Genomic DNA, 21,201 nt, shown 5'->3' on the forward strand with positions numbered 1-21,201 from the left:
ACAGCCGTAAACTCCCAAAGGATGGCTTTTGGGCCATAAACTCCAAGGGAGTGAGCTCGTAGACCCTCCCGTAAATCATTCATGACTTTGTACCACTCCCGGGAACCCCTTCTAAGCCTTAAAACCCCGAAAACGATGCTAGAATGTCCAAATACTATAATGAAAGGCATAAGATGATTAACTTCTTGTAAAATACATATTTCATAGGACATTAGGGTCCTAGGAGGTGCTCAAGAGGTTATTGGGTACCAAACGCTCAATCGACACTTTTACCCGATTCACCCGATTTCCGCGATTTCAGGTGAGTTCATACCCCTTAATGAACCTTTCAAACGTTTTATATGTTTTAGGGGGGAGATACAAGTTGAATACACATGTTTAAGAAAAGTTATACAACACTATTTTTCAGATTTCAGAGTTAATCACATGTGATTCACAATATGTAGTTCAAATCACATGTGATTTATCACTATGCTTTGTAAATGAATCAATTGTTTTCAAAACTATCTTGGATTAACAAACAAGTTTTAAATGTTCCTTTCGTATACTATTTTTGGAAATAAAACTCTTTATGAGAATGTAATCATACTAATATATTTATAAGAGAATACACTAATAAGAGAATACAATACAAGTTATACGAAAGATCACTACACTATAATACAAGAGAATGCATTAATCATGAGATAACTCACTAATCCACTACGGGATACTCTATACGCTATTCACTATGCCCGAAGTTTTCCGACAGGAAGACGACACTATATGTATAGATCTATACGGGGCAGACACTATTGCATCCCGACTGATAACCTCAGTCCGAGCCGCTCAGGCCCAGGGATGCTGTTACTCTACTACACTATGCATGACTGGGAAGGTCATGGGGATTCGCTATTACTCACACTATTGGGAATATTCTAAGAAAGACACTATAACCGCACTAAAATACTAAAAGAAAGATGAAGTAATATCCCGAAGTAAACAAGTATTTAATACTAAAGGATGCTGCACCACTATTACATACTCTAAGAATAAATCACTATATTACATTACTTAATGTTCTGGAAAATATGGGATTTTCTAGGTTTCACCACTATTTATGAATTCAAACTTCAGTTTTCATACTAATGACTCTAATGCTTTTTATACAAGTACTCACACTAAAACTCTTATGAACTCACTAGCTTTATGCTGATATTCTTTTCAAAATAACTTGTATCTTCAGGTCAAAGATAGACAGGTACAGCAGCAAATTTTTGGAGAAGATGGAGGATACAAGACCCATCTCTTATTTTTGTTTACTTTTGGTGTTTGTCAAACTTTACAAAACACACTTGTAAATACACTTACTATATGAATGAAATGGTTGCATGTTTCTTGCTTTTACTATTATACAATTGTGATGATACTGTACACTACGTCATCCACCCCGAAACGTATTCCGCCGTTATCGGTTTTGGGGTGTGACATAGCCGGCTACTATCGACGATTCATTCAGAACTTTTCCAAAATCGCCAAACTGTTAACCACTCTAACACAGAAAGGTGTACCCTTTTGTTGGAGTGATAAGCAAGAATCTACATTCCAAACGTTAAAGAGAGCCTTATGCAGCGCGCCTGTTCTGTCTGTGCCGGAAGGGACAGAGGACTTCGTTGTCTACTGCGATGCGTCTAATCAAGGCTTAGGCTGTGTGCTTATGCAAAGAGGAAAGGTGATTGCCTATGCCTCTAGACAGCTGAAAACACACGAAGTCAACTATACCACACACGACTTGGAGCTAGGAGCAGTAGTCTTCGCGTTGAAGATTTGGAGACATTATCTCTACGGAACCAAGTGCACAATCTTCACTGATCACAAGAGTCTGCAGCACATCTTTAATCAAAAAGACTTAAACATGAGACAACGGCGATGGGTAGAATTACTCAGTGACTATGAGTGTGAAATCCGTTACCACCCTGGCAAGGTCAATGTGGTAGCAGATGCCCTTAGCCGAAAGGATAGTACAAGCCACAAAGTGAAGAACCAGACGATGACCATCCATTCCAACTTATCTACGCAAATCCGAGAAGCTCAGTATGCAGCCCTCAAACCTGAAAACGTGTCAGATGAAACCTTAAGAGGAATGGAAACGAAACTTGAGATCAGAGGTGACGGAGTTCACTGTTTCATGAATCGAATCTGGATTCCCAAATCCGGTGGATTCAGGGAAATAGTCATGGAAGAAGCACATAGAACCAAATACTCTGTTCACCCAGGTTCGGACAAGATGTATCTGGATCTCAAGAAACAATATTGGTGGCCAAACATGAAAGCTGAGATAGCTACATTCGTGGGCAAGTGTCTGACTTGTGCCAAAGTCAAAGTCGAACATCAGAAACCTTCAGGTCTGCTCCAACAACCCGAAATTCACGAATGGAAATGGGAGATGATTACCATGGACTTCATCACCAAACTACCCAAGTGTTCTAGTGGGTACGACACCATTTGGGTAATTGTCGATCGTTAGACAAAATCCGCTCACTTCATCCCGATTAAAGAATCATACAAGATGGAGAGACTCGCGCGAATCTACATTCAGGAAGTAGTACGTTTTCATGGTGTACCTGTATCCATTATCTCTGATCGAGATAGTAGGTTTACCTCCAGATTCTGGCAATCTCTTCAGAAAGCCCTTGGAACCAAACTAGATATGAGCACGGCGTATCATCCTCAGACCGATGGACAGAGTGAGAGAACAATCCAAACCCTGGAGGACATGCTTCGGGCATGTGTCATTGACTTTGGAAAGTCGTGGGATACACACCTATCTTTGATCGAATTCTCATACAACAACAGTTACCACACCAGCATTAGGGCTGCTCCGTTCGAAGCCCTATACGGTCGTAAGTGCAGATCCCCTCTGTGCTGGGCCGAGGTGGGGGATACACAGTTAGCCAGGAGTCGAGTCCCCGACAGTGCTCTCACTGGTCCTGAAATCATCCGCGAAACCACCGAAAAGATCATTCAAATCCGTAACCGACTGAAAGCCTCACGTGATCGTCAGAAGAGTTACGCTGATAATCGTCGGAAACCACTAGAATTCCAGGTTGGAGATCGTGTCCTGTTGAAAGTCTCGCCCTGGAAAGGCACTGTACACTTTGGCAAGCGTGGGAAACTTAATCCGAGGTACATTGGACCCTTTGAGATCCTCTCCAGGATTGGTCCAGTTGCTTATAAACTTCATTTATCTCACGAACTCAGTAACATTCATCCTGTCTTCCATGTTTCAAATCTTAAAAAGTGCCTATCCGATGAAACCCTAACAATTCCCTTAGATGAGATCGAGATCAATGAAAACCTCAACTTTGTGGAGGAACCGATCGAAATCATGGATCGAGAAGTCAAACGTACAAAACAAAGTCGCATCCCGTTAGTGAAGGTTCGCTGGAATGCCAAGCGGGGACCAGAATTCACTTGGGAACGGGAAGACTCAATGAAACAGAAGTATCCACAACTCTTTTCTTATCCATGATTTGTATCTTGTCTTGTGTTCTAAACTTGAATTTCGGGACGAAATTCCCTTTAACGGGGGGATAATGTAACAACCCGAAATTTCCGCCTCATTTCAATGTAACTTTTTCATAAATCAACTCGCGCAACCGATCGTCGTTCCGATTTCCAATTTCCGATTTCTCCGTTTAATTAAGTCATTAATTATTACGCATCTAAAATGACTTAATGGGTGTCTTCATACGTTTGGAAATCAATTTAACACCCAACTTTAATGATCGGAATAATTCTAAAATTTACCATATCGGGTTACGGTAACTTAATCGGGTACGACCAAAAACCCCGTCTAACGCCAGTATCGGGTAAAATTCCACCGTGTCCAAAACTTAAACACTATATAAACGTGTTTAGGACTTCATTTGAAGCCTTTGGTCAAATTATCACTAAACTCTTACAACCTCTCTCCTCAAGCTAAGAACTAAGGTCCAAATCACAAGTTTAAGGCTTCAAACCTTTAAGGTAACCTCCCTAACATGTTATTCAACACCTTTAGCCTTCAAATTGATGAAATATTTGAGTTTTAGGTCCAAGAACATGAGTTTACGGCCAAGGAATAAGCTTGGGCCGTAAACTCAATTTAATGGGGTTTTAAGCCCTTAAACTCCTTCCTAGACTCAATTGGACTTTAGATATGGCTATGGGACTTCAAGATATGGACTTAGAACATTTAAAACTATGATTTTGAGCCATTTAAAGGAGTTTACGGCCAAGGCATAAGCTTAGGCCGTAAACTCAAGTAAAAAGGGGTTTTTCATGCCCTAAAACCCTTCCAAATCACTCTTATGGCTTAGATATGAATTGTAGGACCTTGGCTTTAGCATTTGGACACTTGAAACATAAATTTTGTGGGACTTATGTGAGTTTACGGCCAAGGATAGTGCTTGGGCCGTAAACTCCCCAAAATGTGACATAAATCCAATTCTAGGGTGTTAGAAAGCCATCCAACAACACCAAAAGCCTTGGAATAAATCAAGGGACCAACCAAAAATACTTTAAGGGCCTAAAACACATCTTTTATGAGACTTATAAGAGTTTACGGCCAAGGATTGTTCTTGGGCCGTAAACTCCAAAAATTTTGGTGTTAGAATGCAAACTAAACACCCCTAAAGCCCTTAAATGAAATTTAGATGCCCTTCTATGCAAGTTTTAGACCTTAAAACACTTTATATGACCCTACATTAGAGTTTACGGCCATGAGGAGGGTCTCATGGGCCGTAAACTCCATTACACCCCTCAAATGTCACATAAAAATCATACTAAGTCTTGGAATAATCTTATGAATCACATGTGCTTGGTTTCATCAACATTTGGCACCCATTTCATGAAGATTAAGGAGTTTACGGCCAGGAGCCTATTCTGGGCCGTAAACTCCCATAAAATAAGCATTTTGATGATTTAAATTCAGTCCAAGTGTTCCAAGACAATTCAGAAAGTCCATTCTAGCAACCTCTAGGTCCATTTGAGCCCTTAAACCCTCAAAACCACACCAACATGAGTTTACGGCCGTAAAATCATGTGTGAGTGTGTTTCATGGTTGTAAACTCATTTAAATGTTTACTTATGGGGAGTAAACTCATGTCCCAAGTCCTTAGTGCCATTACAAGTCCTAAGATGTCACCCGGGTCACTCCAAACGCTCGTTTTGAGGTGTTTAACCTCGTTGGAGTGTAATGTTCCATATGATTAGTGAATGTATCTCTAATTGTATATATATGGACATTATATCATCTTACATAGGGTCATCGCGAGTAATCAAACCCTGAACCGACGTCTAGCATTCAAAACCGACAAGTTTCCGAGTCCGGTGAGTTCATACCCCTACCCTTTTTCACTGTTTTCATTGTTTTCAGGGGGAAACACAAGCAAAGTACAAGGGAATTCTTGTACTCATAACATGTTTTCAAATGTGTGTTTCATATTCTTATGCTTTTATAACTGATAACGACAACTGATAACAGATCGAACATACAGATCACGTAACATATATTTGTGAAATAAGTCTTTAAACTAGTATGTTTTACATGTATTTCACAAATGGTTTCCCACATTTTATCAGTTAAAAGCATGACATTAAAACATTTGAATATAATACCTATACACTGTTTTGTCCTCGGTAACACTCCACGCACATACGCGAGTGGAGGACTTTCATATTATTACTAGTAAATTTGTTATTCCGGTATGATTGGAGACACGTCCTCGGAGAACACTCCACCTGGATTACGCGAGTGGAGGACTACACCCATAACCAGAATCTCTGGTATTTAGAGAGCGTGACTTGAGTGTATAGATCTATACGGGGCTGACTACCCCACACCTGGCTGCTAGCTACAGCCGAACCGAAATGGTTCAAGGGTGACGAAAGTCATAAGTATGTGGACGACTTATTGCCACATGTGGACTACTTATTGCCACAGGTTTCAGTCTATTGTATGGTTATGGAACTCGCAATTAGGATAACAAAGATTTACTTACAGTAATAATGGATTCCTTTATACATCGTTTACATCATTTACATCTTTTACATCTTTTACTTACTATAACTAGCATTCAGGAAGGTACGGGACCTTCTTGGGGAGAACATGGAACTTAATCATGATTACATCTTCTACATCTTTTACATCGTTTACATAAGATACATACATGCAGGAAAGCATGGGGCTTTCCTGGGTAACACTTACACAACTAGAAAGAGTCACAGAATGGATAACATTACATCTTTTACAATTTGTAACATACAATAAGGAAAGTATGGGACTTTCCTGGTAACACATGATAAGTAAACAAAACAGTTTAACCAGTCAGATAACCAACTATACATTTTCACATGAGTAAACATGTTTTCAGTGTACAAACTTACTATACTTTACAATTGTGAAACAATAACCAACTTTTGAGAAAATACGGGATTTTCTTGGTGTACATAACATTTCAGGAACAGAAAGGAAACCGATACATTTTCGTAAAACAAAACCGCTTATGAACTCACCAGCTTTATGCTGATTTTCAAACCGCTTGTGTTCTCAGGTCAGCGTTAGAATAGGTACCCGAAGATCCTTTTGCATGAAGACGGTGTACATGAAGACCCGTTACATTTTGTCTATATACACTACGTATTACAACTGTACAAACTTTACTTTTGAAACAACTGTAAAACTGTTATTATGTAATGTAATGCTTGTTTTACTTTGCTTACTATGTACATTGGATTTGATACTCAACATGGTAGTCCACCCCGGAAATGTATTCCGCCTTCGGTTTTCGGGGTGTGACAAAAGGCTTTTTGAAAAATTTCTTAACTCTGTTGTTTGAATAGAATGCAACTGCTTCATCATCAGAGTTCATTAAGAAACCTTCATTGTTTGATTCCTCTTTCTCACCAGCATCAATTTCAGTAACCTTTGAAACTAAAGCCAAAGGTCCTCCTAAACTCTGTTTTGTTTTTTCAAGCATTTCTGTAACTTTGCTTTCATGAGTTTTCACTTGGTTGTAGAGATCATTCAAGGTGGTTTTATCAAAACTTTGATGGTTTTTTATCTTCATACTCACACTACGCCATTGTTTGCGAAGACCCATGATGAATGTCAGATTGAATTCCAAAAGAGATCATGAGATTCAATACCTGCTCCAACGATAAACAAGCTCATTCAGACGATCATAGTAGTTTTTAATTTTTTCTGCACCCTTTTGTCTGAATTCCTTAAGTTCAACAAGACATTGCTTAACGGAATTGATCTTTGTCTTCTCACTTCCTTGATATTTCTCTTTCAGTGTGATCCAAATATCCTTGTCTGTTTTACAACTACGAATGTAATTGTAGACCACAGGAGGCAAAGCACCTCTTAGCTCCTTCAGACATCTTTTCTCATTCTTTTTCATGCGATTCTGTTGTTCAACAACGTCATTCTAAGAAGCAGATGATCCGATTGTTTGTACATTTTCAGGAGGTAGAACTTTTCCACTGATACAATTCCAGAGTTCGTCATCAATTCCGTTTAAGTAATCCTCCATCTTATCAGCCCACTGATCATAGTATTCAGGGATTAACATTGGAATTTTGGTTGAAGAACTAAGTAAGTGAGAGAAATAAGTCATGGTGTTCATGTTGAAGTTCGCCATTGATGAACACAAAAATGTTAGAAAGCTTGAAAAACTTGATGTATTTGTGAATTGATCAAACGAATTGATCACCGATTGCTAATCGATCAATCGACTAAACAATTCAAATGCAAAATCGATTCAAATATGGAGATCAAGAGATATTTTCAGAACCAAAATGCGCGGAAAATTTTGAGTAATGTTACTACTCAAAAAGCAAATGATTCTAAAATGAAAATCAGATCAATGCAGTTTGAAATCCTACTCTAATACCAATTGATGAGAATTGTTATCGAGATTTAAAATGCAATCATGTTTGTATGAATGAAAAGTGAGAACACAGGAAGTAAATATTAATCAGATCTTATATTGATGAAGAACTGATTACAAAATAAGCAGAGAGAAATTGCGAATGAGTAATGAATCACTTGTGCATTCGATATCTCTACTTCTAACCTCAGTCCCTATTTAGAGGAAACCTGAGTGTACAAAAAATATACTAAGTCCTGAACTATAAGCTTACCACTAATGAAGACCTAGTAAAATAACTAACATGCAAAACTAAAGAAACAAACAATTCGGCTTTTACAACATCTAGTCTCTACAACTTGGAGAGATTTGGGAGAGATTCTTGTTAAAGAGAGATAGAGTGAAAATGATTGAGAGAGGTTTCGTGTGTGACAATTGTGAGTGTCCGGCTTCTCAATGCAAGGTCTGCAAACCCCGTTAAGCCATGTTTAAGGACCTTACACACTCCCGATGAGTATGCAACATTGTTTTATCGGTTTGGTTCGTTACTTACCACAGTTTTAGGTTGAGGAAATCTAGATGTACGTACTTTTCAATTTATGACTTCTCATTAGAATAGCGAGTTGTATAGAAATTACCTAACGTAAACCTTAGTATACAAGGGTTAACGGAGGTGACCGGTCTGACTTGTTGACTTTATTTGACTTTGACTTGAACAGAAATTGATGGTTGTCACATAACCAGCCAACAAGAAAGGGATCAATCTGGCCGATAGGCTCTGCTACTTTTCAAGTTGTTGTCACGGCAACAGTGTCATCCGTCATAGCGCAACTCAATGCTAACATTGCCAACAAAGTAGGAGGCAGTGTTAACAATACTAACAGCAATAACAGTCATGGACACCAGAGGGTATCTACCCATGAAGACGCCTCAGACCACAAGCCAAAGAGCAAGAAACAAAAGTTTTGGGACAAAAAGAAGCACACTCTAACTAAAAAACTCGCTAATAGATGAAAATCCATGGCAACCCTGACAATTACAACAACAATCACGCCACATGGCTCGGCACTAGCCACAACACCTGTCACCCAAGCACCAACCATACGTTATGTTGGAACGCTCCCAAAGTGTAACAAGTGTAGCTACCACCACAATGGGGTTTGTCAGTTGTTGTGCTGTAAAAACTGCAACAAGAAAGGGCATATTACCCGCTTCTGGAAGACTCAGCCCCAACAACATCGCTTCAATCACCAATTCCGGTGTAAGCATAACATGCTACCTATGCGGTGAAACAGGAGACTTTAAGAGGGACTGTCCAACTGAAAGGAATGACGGAGGAGTAGGAGGAGCGTGATAACTTGTCACACCCCAAAATCGAGAACCACGGAATATGTTCTGGGGTGGACGACATCATGTACAATATCATAACAATTGCATAATAGTAAAAACAAGTGACAACAACCATTGTAGTAATATAGTGATTTTAAATACAAACGTGTTCTGTACAGTTAATAGACACCAAAAGTATAACAAAAATAAAAGATGAGTCTTGTATACACTCCATCTTCTCAAAAGCTGCACCAGTACCTGTCTATCATTGACCTGAGGATACAAGTTATTTTGAAAACGAGTATCAGCATAAAGCTGGTGAGTTCATAAGAATTTAGTGTCATTGTTTGTATAAAAGTGTTTACAATCATGTAATATAAAAGCTATACTTACTGTTTGAGAATAGAAGAAATCACTAGAAAATCCTATATTTTCCAAAATTGAGCATTTGTAAGTTAAATCCTTCGAGTGTGTAAAAGTATTTCCATTGAAACTTTCAGTTATAAAAATATGGTAATAAATTTCATTCAAGTAACGTAGATGAGGAAAAGTATTGCTGGTTGGCTGTAGTAGTGTTGCAAACTTTAATATATATATATATATATATATATATATATATATATATATATATATATATATATATATATATATATATTACTTTGGGAAGTTAGCTTAGACTTGAAGTCTTAGTGTGTTAATTTGGATATGGATGTGATCTCCCATGTAACCAAACTGAGTGATTATAAAGGGTCTGATGACCTTCCCGGCCATACGTACTGTAGTGATGTAGTGCCACCCCTGGGCCTAGTCAGCTCAGACTGTAGTTAACAATCGGGATGTAATAGCGTCCGTCATGAATAGATCTTTAAGTGTAGTGTTGCTTTCCATCCACGAAGCTCTGTTACATGGTATTTGCACAGTAGAGTTCCGTATAGAGGGATATTGTGTTATATTCTGGATTAGTGTATTCTCTTGTATTATAGTATAGTAACTTTTATTATAGTATAGAGAGTGTTCTCTTTTATGTTCCTTAACTCGTAATAGTAGTAATTATAGTGGGTATCATAGTGATAGAGGTAAGGAGCAGTAGTATTAACTATACCTATTATATAGTTACATGGAGTGTGGGGTTTCACGCCTTTGATATACAAAGGTATTGAATAAGATGAATACTTTCATATCTAACACAAATATATATGATATATAACTAAGAAATCAACGACACTCCGACAGATAACAATATACCCTAAGAATACAATCAAACAAGAACAGGAAATAAGGTGAGCTATCGATCCTAAGTCCTTCAAGTATTGCTTATATAAATATATTTATGTAGATATAGTTTAAAAGAAAAGTAGTTTAAACACAATTTGAAAATACTTTAACAACAATTTAACCTAGAAAATGCGTTTGATAATTATTTAAAACATTTTTATTGACAAATAGGTAAAAGTATAGAAAATCCTTTTTGGTTGTAAGTTAATAATCACATGTGATTTGATACTAAAACTTGTTGCATTTAACTTGTACCCCCCCCCCCCCTAAAACATGTAAAAAATTTTGTAAAGGTTAATTAAGGGGTATGAATTCACCTGTAGCGAGTAGATCGGGCGGAAGTGTCGGATGAGCGTTTGGTCTCAAGTAAAGACTTGAACACACTCTATGACCCTAGTAACATATGAAGACATATGTTTACAAGTAATTAGTGATTAAGACACTAATTAAACACATATAGCCATCCTAATGCGAAGAAAAACTCTTTGGTTGAGTGCTAGGAGGGTATTGGGTTGCAAGGAAGGAGTGTTAGGCCTCACTATGGAGTTTACTCCTCAAATACTCACCTTGGGTGAGTTTACGGCTGAGGGAACACTTCCCCCATGAGTTTACGGCCGTAAACTCATGGGAGGATTGTATTTGTGTGCATTCAAGTCTCTTGCATCACTAGGAAGGGTTCCAAGGTAAATTCCAAGGCTTGAGGGGTGTTTAGGGTTCAAAAGGGTCACTCCCTTGGAGTTTGTGGTCCTAGGACCACTCCTTGGGAGTTTACGGTCGTGAACCCCATGGTTTATGGCCGTAAACTCTTGAACACACCTTATACTTCGATTTTGAGGTCCTTAGCTCACTCTTACATGTTTCTAGGTGAAGGTATAAGGCTAAATAGGGGGTTTACGACTTGATTTGCATACTTTGAGGGTAAACCCTCTTTCAAGCCTCCAAACTTGGCGTTTAATGTCTAAAACACTTCAAGGTTAAGTTCTAAGCTAGTCTCTAAGCCTAAGGAAGGGATTTGGGGCATTCTTGGCAAACTTTTAGGGGTTTACGGCCTAAGAGTGTTCTTGGGCCGTAAACTTCTTATTCTTTGCCTTCTTGGGTGATTTTCAAGCTATAAAGACATGTAATGAGTTTTAGAACAATGTAGGGTAAGAGAACATACAGTTTGGGAGCTAAAACTTGCGAATTTTTGGAATAATCGAGTCTTGGAGAGAGAGAGAGTAGAGTGAGTGACTTGAGTGGTAAAAAGTTCCATTTAGTGCCCACTCAACCCTTATATAGGGGTTGGGTTTGTGGCCAGATGGGAATCTACCCGATACTAACGTTAAACGGGGCTTATGGTCGTACCCGATTAAGTGGTCGTAATTTAATGTTTTTGTAGCTAAAAACTTTTTAAAAGAATATTGAGGTTGTTTCTACATTCCTAATTTATTCTGATCCTTATGAAGTCATAATAAAAGTCCAAATTTTAATTTTTCGGATCCCAATGTTAACGGAAAAGTTTGATAAGAACGAGTTCTATTAACGGAAAACGGGTTACAGTGACGGAATAAATTTCAGGTTGTCACGCAACTGAACCTACAGGAGCAACAAGAAACCTTATTAGGACTTTTAGGATCGTATAAAAAATAGGATTAGTTATTTAACGTACGTTTATATGGTTTTGGTATGTTTTCTAAAATTACCGTCTTTCAAGAAGTAGTTAAAATGCTCTTTTGTAGAATCAAATCAAAACACTTAAATATGAATTGTGATGACTTGATGCCATCAGGGTTACTTATAATTAATGTATTATAGACTTAAAGTGAATAATTCCATCCTAATTCATGGTGCACATCTAGTAATGGGGTCAGGGTAGAGCCACTCACTCGACGGTGTCACCGATATCAAATTGCATACGACTTGCATATACCAATCGATCATAGAATGCTCTGCCGAAATCATGATATAAAGTATCATTACTAGCTATCAGAACATACTTACTACCAATACTAGCTGCGGTGGTATGAATCATTTGCAGTAACAATAACGTCGATCAAAATGGAACACTAACAAGAAACATAGGATGCACTATCACTCTAACGAATATCTCATACAAATACATATTAATACATGTGTCATTGAGAAAATATGATGTCGTCATTCGATATGGATTGGTTTTGGTCATCACCTTATCAATTGCAAATGTTACGAGAAGACCCTCAACCTAACCAGCTAGATATCGAAACCCTCGTCTCTTATAACCCTAAGTCTAACTCTGACCCTTGGGTCATCCTTTATTGCGAAATCCCAAAGCACTCTCCGGAGGTGTGTCATACCTTCCGAAACCTTTTCAAAGTATTCCTAGTAGACCCTTCGAGAATATCACTCGAATGGCAAATCAAGATCAAGCCCGAGAACATGGAACGAACACGGGTAACCTATCACCGCTATGTGTATATGTGGGAGTTGTATATAATTACAATTCCATGAACATTGGATGAGTGTTCCCGCCTTATTTCCTGTTCCTTGTATGGTTTTGGACTCGGGGCAGGGACATCCATTCAACTGTCTATAATTCTTAATTATATACGGCTTGTATGCACGAGGAAATGAAAGATGGACTAGGTGTAAATCCTACAACAAACTCCGAGACAGAGCTACCCAGGACTACAAACGAACATTCTACCAATCGAAAGAAACTATTCATGCAATACAAACTCATACACTCCCTATCGATCTATGCAGCAGAAGTAATTGTGAAAACCCATTGGAGAGAGAATCGGGGACCAAAAATGCATTTAAAGGAGAAGCAAGAAACCATGTTCACGGAACTAACACAGACTGTGTATAAAGCTCTGATTATACCCCTACCAGAAGCAATCAAAGACTTTGTGGCCTACAACGATGCATCAAACAAGGGCTTGGTATACATGTTAATACAACAAGTAAAGGCCATCATTTATGCCACGGGACAGTTAAGGACGTACGGGGTCGGCTACGTCACTCATAACCGTAATGTTAGTCATCAGCACTTAGTCTTAGTATTTTATCTATTTGTTTCTGAAAGTACTCTCTTTTATCCAATGTGCCTTGCATGGCAACATTAAACAGATAGGACCCTTGTAATCTTTGAGACTCGATAAAATGAGTTCTCACTTTCTGAATGAATACACATATACACGCATCTTGAATCTCACATCTCATCTTACTTGCTCTTCACATGTCTTCTAAACTGATTGCAACCTCTGTTCGGAGCAAGCCTTTCTAGACTTCATCACTTAGTTTGATCTCACTCACTAACTTGGATTGATTGTAATTCTTGTTAAGAATCAACTTATGTGTATACTTGATATAATACTTGTTGTCACTTATATTTCCGCATCTAATTATCTAACTATCTAAGTATCTAAGTATCTAACTCTATTTATTATTGTTGAGCTTTATGATCCTCTGAGTTAAACTTCATTCCGCATTATTTCTTGTTCTAAGGTTTGTTCAAGTGTGTTAATCCAGTTTTTCTCTCAACACCAAGTTTTAGGGGGTGAATACAGGTAAACTTGTATAATAACACAAGCTATTATACGTGCTTATTCTTTAAGCAGTGTAAAAATATTATATTTATGAAAAGATGTTATTACTTAGTTATTTGAACATTTACATGTGGTATGTTTGTTTATAAATGTAAAACTACGAAAAATAAGTATAAACAAATTATATCGTCTTGAGAAAAATGTCACAAAAATATAACTATAAAAACTATGGTTTTATGAACATATATGACTTTTCTAACAAAAATAGTTATAATCAAGTCAATACACCATTTTTGTGTGATATAAACCAAAATATGTTATTTGGAACATATGTCTTGAAACTAGTCAAAATACCAAATATTTAGTTTCACAAAAACAAAACTTAAAAATCTATTGTTTTATGTAAAAGCGAGTTTTCTACACCCCTTTTGATATTTTACACATTTTAGGGGAGAATACACACTAAACAAATCCTATTTGGATAATTTAAAGGTTTTTCAAACTAAAAATACAAGTTATGTCACTAAAACATACCTAACTGTAAATATCAACTTTTTATATAAGTTTTAGTGAGTTCACATACTGTTTTACCCTACTTAAACTTAATAGATCTCAAAACTGTACAATATGCAAATAGTTCAGGTCCATACCTTTCTAAGGATTACGCGCATGTGTTCATACGATTTTTCTACAATATATGGTGGTTTTTATAAAACTGCCTATCATTTCAGAATATTTTCGAACGAGTCTGTGAAAATGAACATTTTCACTATGGTTAGTTACCACTTAAGGTCATGGTAAAAGTTACGAACAAAATACACACATTCTATGCTCTGAGAGTTTACGGATCCAAATTTTGACTTACAATGATTTTTATATAATTTTTCTAAAAAAATGATAGAAAAAGGTAAAAGTGAATTTTACAAAGTTTTCAATTAATTTTTTTTACCGGTTAGTGACGTTAAAAGGCCACTTAAGTTCAGGGTAAAAATTATGGACAAAGTAGACAAATTTTCTAAGCTCTGAAAGTTTACAGATCCAAATTTTGACTTAAAATTATTTTTATATAATTTTTCTAAAAACATTGACAGAAAAAGGTAAAAATAAATTTTACAAAGTTTACAACTAAATTTTTTTACCTGTTATCATACTAGATGTTTTTATACATGTGTTAGATGTAAAATTATATGATATAATCTTTTAAAACATCTAAACATACTAACTTATATATATATATATATATATATATATATATATATATATATATATATATATATATATATATATATATATATATATATATATATATATATATATATGGACACAACAAAAAATATATGATAAGCTACAATGGATGTAGTTTATAGGTCATTAACACTATTTTACCATTTTTGGGGTGAACAAATAATTATTTAAAGGTATAATTATTTTACACTATGTAATCACTATGGAAAGGTAATCTTTCCACTAACAAAGGGGTTTTCATTACATTATATGTAAAGTTGTTGATACAATTTTGTAAGAGATAGTCTTCACCGTACCCACCAGAGTACCTACAAAATTCTTGTATTATAACTGAATCTTGGTAAGAGAGCGTGGCACTTGTGTATAGATCTATATGAGACTAACAATCCCGCACCTAAGTTGTTTGCTACAGCTAGGCTGGCAGGTCTGGGGTGACAATTACCTAACATTTCTGACGCCTTAAGAACATCGCAGAAGGCCAACTACAGTTTTAGCATGGTTATAAGAACTCACATGGGGTATTAATAATACATTTGGTTTACGGGGATAACATACATTCATATGTTTTTATATAAGAATAAAACTACATAATACTATCTTTATGTTCAAAAGTACTTAAACATTTTTGTTCTTAGGGTTTTTAATACTACAACTTATTTTAAGAAAATATTTGAATTTTTGGAACATACACTACCATTCTACAAGGAAAAGTTACGAAATTTTAACATACAAAACTCTTAACTTAGTCCCTACCAACAAGGTTGCCAAAACACCTCACGAAATGTGGATAGGGAAAGCTCCCTCATTGGCACATATCAAGGTTTGGGGTTGCAAGGCTTTTGTAAGATGAGTGACTCATGACAAGCTTGAACCTCGTAGTGAACGGTGTATTTTCATCAGCTACCCACAAAAGTCCTTTGGATATCTCTTCTCTAAACGGAATGACAATGTTGTCTTCATTGCGAGGATAGGAGTTTTCCGAGAGCGAGAAATCATAAGCCAAGGAAACAGTGAGTAACATCCCCCTCTGGCACGTATCACAATATTGTCCGCTTTGGGCCACTCGGCACGAGGACTTTCCAGGGGGTCACCCATCCTGGTACTACTCCCGCCCGAGCAGGCTTAACTGCAAAATTCCTATGGGATCTGCTGCCCTTACGGCTTTAAAACATGTTGTGATAGGAAAGGTATCCACACCCCTTATAAGGAATGCTTAGTTCTCCTTCCCAGCCGATGTTGGATCAGATCTCACCCACTTTCACCCCCCATTATAGGTTTCGACGTCCCCGTCGAACACATCGACCTGTGCCCTGGCTTTGATACCATTTGTAACATCCCTATCTAGCACATATCACAATATTATCCGCTTTCGGCCACTCGGCACGAGGACTTCCCAGGGGGTCACCCATTCTGGTACTACTCCCGCCCGAGCACGCTTAACTGCAGAGTTCTTATGGGATCTGATGCCCTTACGGCTTTAAAACGTGTTGTGATAGGAAAGGTATCCACACCCCTTATAAGGAATTCTTAGTTCTCTTTCCCAGCCGATGTGGGATCAGATTTCACCCACTTTCACCCCCCATTATAGGGTTCGACATCCCCGTCGAACACATCGACCCGTGCCCTGGCTTTGATACCATTTGTAACATCCCTATCTAGCACATTTCACAATATTATCCGCTTTCGGCCACTCGGCACGAGGACTTCCCAGGGGGTCACCCATTCTGGTACTACTCCCGCCCGAGAACGCTTAACTGCAGAGTTCTTACGGGTTCTACTACCCTCACGGCTTTAAAACGCGTTGTGATGGGAAAGGTATCCATACCCCTTATAAGGAATGCTTAGTTCTCCTTCCCAGCCGATTTGGGATCAGATTTAACCCACTATCACAACGCCTGTGGTTCTGGGCTTGCCATTTTGAGCAATGTAGTAGTCTACGTTAACCTTTGTAACCCAATGTGAAATAATAAAAATGTATTATTGGTGAATTACGTGAATTATGTAATTTATGTGTGTTTTCTTAATTATTATAATTTAATTGAATTAAGAATAAAAATAAGCGTCAAAATAAAATATTAGATAAAGTCGATGTCTATGGATAAAGTTGTAGTGGCTGAAACGAGGTTTCCGAATATATATAGAACGCCCATATCTGACTTCGTATGAGGAAGTTATGATTTTCTGAAGTTTCAACTAGGCAGTATGCAGCCCGAATACTTGATTTGAGATCGAGCGGTTTTTAGCCGAAACAATATAAACGAGAATCGAAGATCTCGTTGTTAGTAGCGAAACGCTGAAAAGTTAGGTGAGAATGGACGTCGGACGAAGAAGTTATGAATTTATAACGAAGTTTTTCTGTCACGGCCTTCTAAAAATAAATAATAAAACATAAAATTCAAAATCAGGTGACGGAGTCTAAATGAAAGTTGTAGAGTATGGTCTGACCTACGCGTGGATATAAAGAACGTCGAAATTGGAGCTCGTATGTAAAACTTACGCACTTTAGAAGTTTAACGAGTCAAATTACGCTGAGCGTAATTTGAGTACACCCAGCGTACTCAGAGGGATGCAACTTGTCTGACCAATACTCGAGTGCCACCAATTGACGCATGCAGTGATGTCAAAGTACGCTCAGCATAACATAATTACTCCTAACGTACTGAGTACGCCGAGCGTAAATTGAAATTACGCCGAGCTTAATCCCAGACCCAGCAACCTATAAATAGAAACTGAGATCAGCCATTTTCTCTTGTTCAAACTCTTTCTTCTCTCTAGTTTTTGCCTCGATTTGCATGCCAATCATATCCCAATGCCCCGGTATCATTCCCGAGCGCTGAAGCAAGTTCCAAAGCCCCGAGGATCCTGAGAAGTGAGATTTTCGAGCCAAAGCCCTGCCCGCGAGGAGCTCCGTTTTTGTGAAGATGTTCCAGATCTACGGAGAAACAGTACTTCTGCAAGCCGTAGTGCTACCCGATCATCTTTTGATCAAGTGAGTGTGTAGTCATTTTCTTCTAACACGTTATTCTGAAGTATTTTATACGAAATATGTGTTACGTGTATACTTTGTTGATTATATGTGTGAAAGTATATTCACTTTCTTCTATCTCATAGATCTGATTTATTCTCTATGAAATACGTGTTATGTGTGTGTGCTTCATCTATTATGTGGAAAAATGTATTGATCGAGCATGCTATACATGTTTTAAACTATGTATAAAAATGTATATTTACTAATATGTTGGGTAGAACATGGGTAGATAGTTGGTGTGTAATAAACAGATGAGAGGCCTCGATGTTGTTGGTGTTATTCTAGTCATTCAGCAGAGTATGGATGATGACCACACACTATTCTATACATTCCTGTGGAACACTAGAAGGCTCATAACCTGTAGGTGTTGTGAACGACGTGTTCACCGGTGTAATCTATCCCCCACATGGTAGCCTTTAGGATACTTATTGTTGAGGAAGCCCCTCTACAGTAATATCCGTCCCGATGAAAATCCTAAATTAAGTTCCTTATAATAGATGTTGTTTTAGGGACATAAAGTGAGGATAACGGGAATGGGTAATCGGGTTATTGTTGATTTTTGAATTAAATATAATTATTTATTGTGGGTTGAAAACCCTACATGCTCACCAGGCTCCCAAGCCTGGCCCACTCAGTTTATTTGTATTACAGGAAGTGGCACAAGGGCATAAGATAGATGAATCATCAAATTATTTTGTTTACAAGTCTGTATATGTATATATTTGTTGAATGACTTGTAATGTTATCGTTTATGCTTTATGATCTATATCGGAACATGACATCCCGATTTTTTATTATGAAATGAAATTATATTTCTTTATGAAATGTTTTGATAAAAATCTATTTTATCATGTTTTGTTTTTGGCAACGAATTCCGCATCTCTTTTAAAGTCAAAAGGATTTACCCTGAAAATGTTTAAAAAGCATAAATGAAACCGGTCTTTTCTAGCTGAGATTTTGGGGATATCACAGTTGGTATTAGAGCATTAGTTTAAGCGAACTAGGAATTTGTAGGATCTCTAGACTTCAACTTAGAATGCTAAGTGGAAATTTGAGTTGGTATTTGTTGGATTTTATACACAAGAACTAGTGAAATTTAGGAAGTTGCCTAAAATGCTTTTACGTGCTAAATGTTATATTTTGCCATATATGATATTATTTGTTCGGATCTACGGTTTTGTTGCCAACCGGATCTGAAGGTTTATGTGTTTAGGATTCTGAGCGTATGTCTACGATATTAGAACTAGTATGTAATCATTTCAGATTGATAAGAATGATTTGAATATTTATCATGAATAAAGATCTAAATTTCACCTTATTCAGTGTATAGATCAAAAATGGTGAGAACAAGAAGCGGTGTTGGAAACGCAAACGAAAACAGGAATTAACCGCCTGTAATTCAACAAGTAGCTGTTGAAGCTGCTACACCAGAACAGATCACCATGACTGGAGTGCAACCCATGATTCGGGCCATGTTAGCCGAACAAAGGGAGGAAATGCGACATATGTTGCATGGAAATAGGGACGAACCTATCATACCTAACGTGGAACCCGAATCGATTCCCGAACGATCGGAGGAAGGGAACAATAGTCACATTGTGAGTCAAATTGGGACTCAAAAAGAACGAAGGAACGATCCGGAAAGGAGAAACAACAACGATGGGCGAATGTACAAGAATTTCTTGAGTGCCAAAACGCCAAGTCTTTCTGGGAGCCCAAAGCCTATTGAAATGGAGATGGTATTTGAAAGTTGCGACTGTAGCAACAAACAGAAGACTATCTTTGCAGTTAGGCAACTGAAGACTGGAGTCTTAAGCTGGTGGAAGTTGTTGGTAGATACTATGCCACGAGGAGAAGCTCTTAAAATGTCATGGGAGGAGTTCTTGGAACAACTAAGGGTGCAATATTGTCAGAGATAGATCTGATTGATCTAAACAATGAGTTCCAAAACTTGAAGAAGGGGAAGATGAGTGTAGATGACTATGCTACAGCATTCACTGAGAAAATGAAGTTATTTCTGTACCTAGTGCCAACAGAATCTCCAAAATCGAGAGGTTCGCTAATGGACTGCCTGCCGACTTTGGTCCGACAGTCAAGATGGCAACTACTCTGAAACCAGCCATTCGAGCAGCTAAGAACATGGAGGCCCAACAGAAGGAAAAGGGTATGGAAAGGATAGATGTTGGTTAAAAGAGGAAGTTCGAGGGATCTTCACGATCCAGCAAGAAAAATAAATTATTAAAATCTGGTTTGAGAGGAGGTAGGGGAAAGGTAGAGGCGAAATGGTGCGACAAGTGCAAGAAGAAGCATCATGGGAAGTGCGGCGGGGAAGTCACATGCTTCAAATGTGGAAAGCCAGGGCATTATGCCAACAACTGCACCCTTACCAAGAATGTTTGTTATGGTTGCGGTGAGGAGGGGCACATCTCAAGGGACTGTCCGAAAAAAGAAGGAAGCAGCTAGACCCAACATTCCACCAAAGCCAAAGGCGAGAGCATTCTAGATGACACTAGAAGCTGCTAAAGATGAAGCTGATGTCGCTTCAGGTACCTTTCTGATTAACAAATTGCCTGCCCAAATTTTATTTGATTCTGGAGCCAACTACACCTTTATTTCTAATGAATTTGGTAGAAAACTAGCTTTGTCTGTTGATAGATTAGATTATGCTTTATTAGTGGAAGTTGCTAGTGGCAAGTTTGTACCTGTTAGCCATCGTATGAAACCAGCCGTTCGAGCAGCTACGAACGTGGAGGCCCAACAGAAGGAAAAAGGTCTGGAAAGGATAGATGTTGGTTAAAAGAGGAAGTTCGAGAGATCTTCACGATCCAGCAAGAAAAATAAATTATTAAAATCTGGTTTGAGAGGAGGTATGGGAAAGGTAGAGGCGAAATGGTGCGACAAGTGCAAGAAGAAGCATCAT

The sequence above is a fragment of the Lactuca saligna genome, chromosome 3 (genome assembly GCF_052625555.1).
Source record: "Lactuca saligna cultivar CGN05327 chromosome 3, ASM5262555v1, whole genome shotgun sequence".
NCBI lineage: Eukaryota > Viridiplantae > Streptophyta > Magnoliopsida > Asterales > Asteraceae > Lactuca > Lactuca saligna.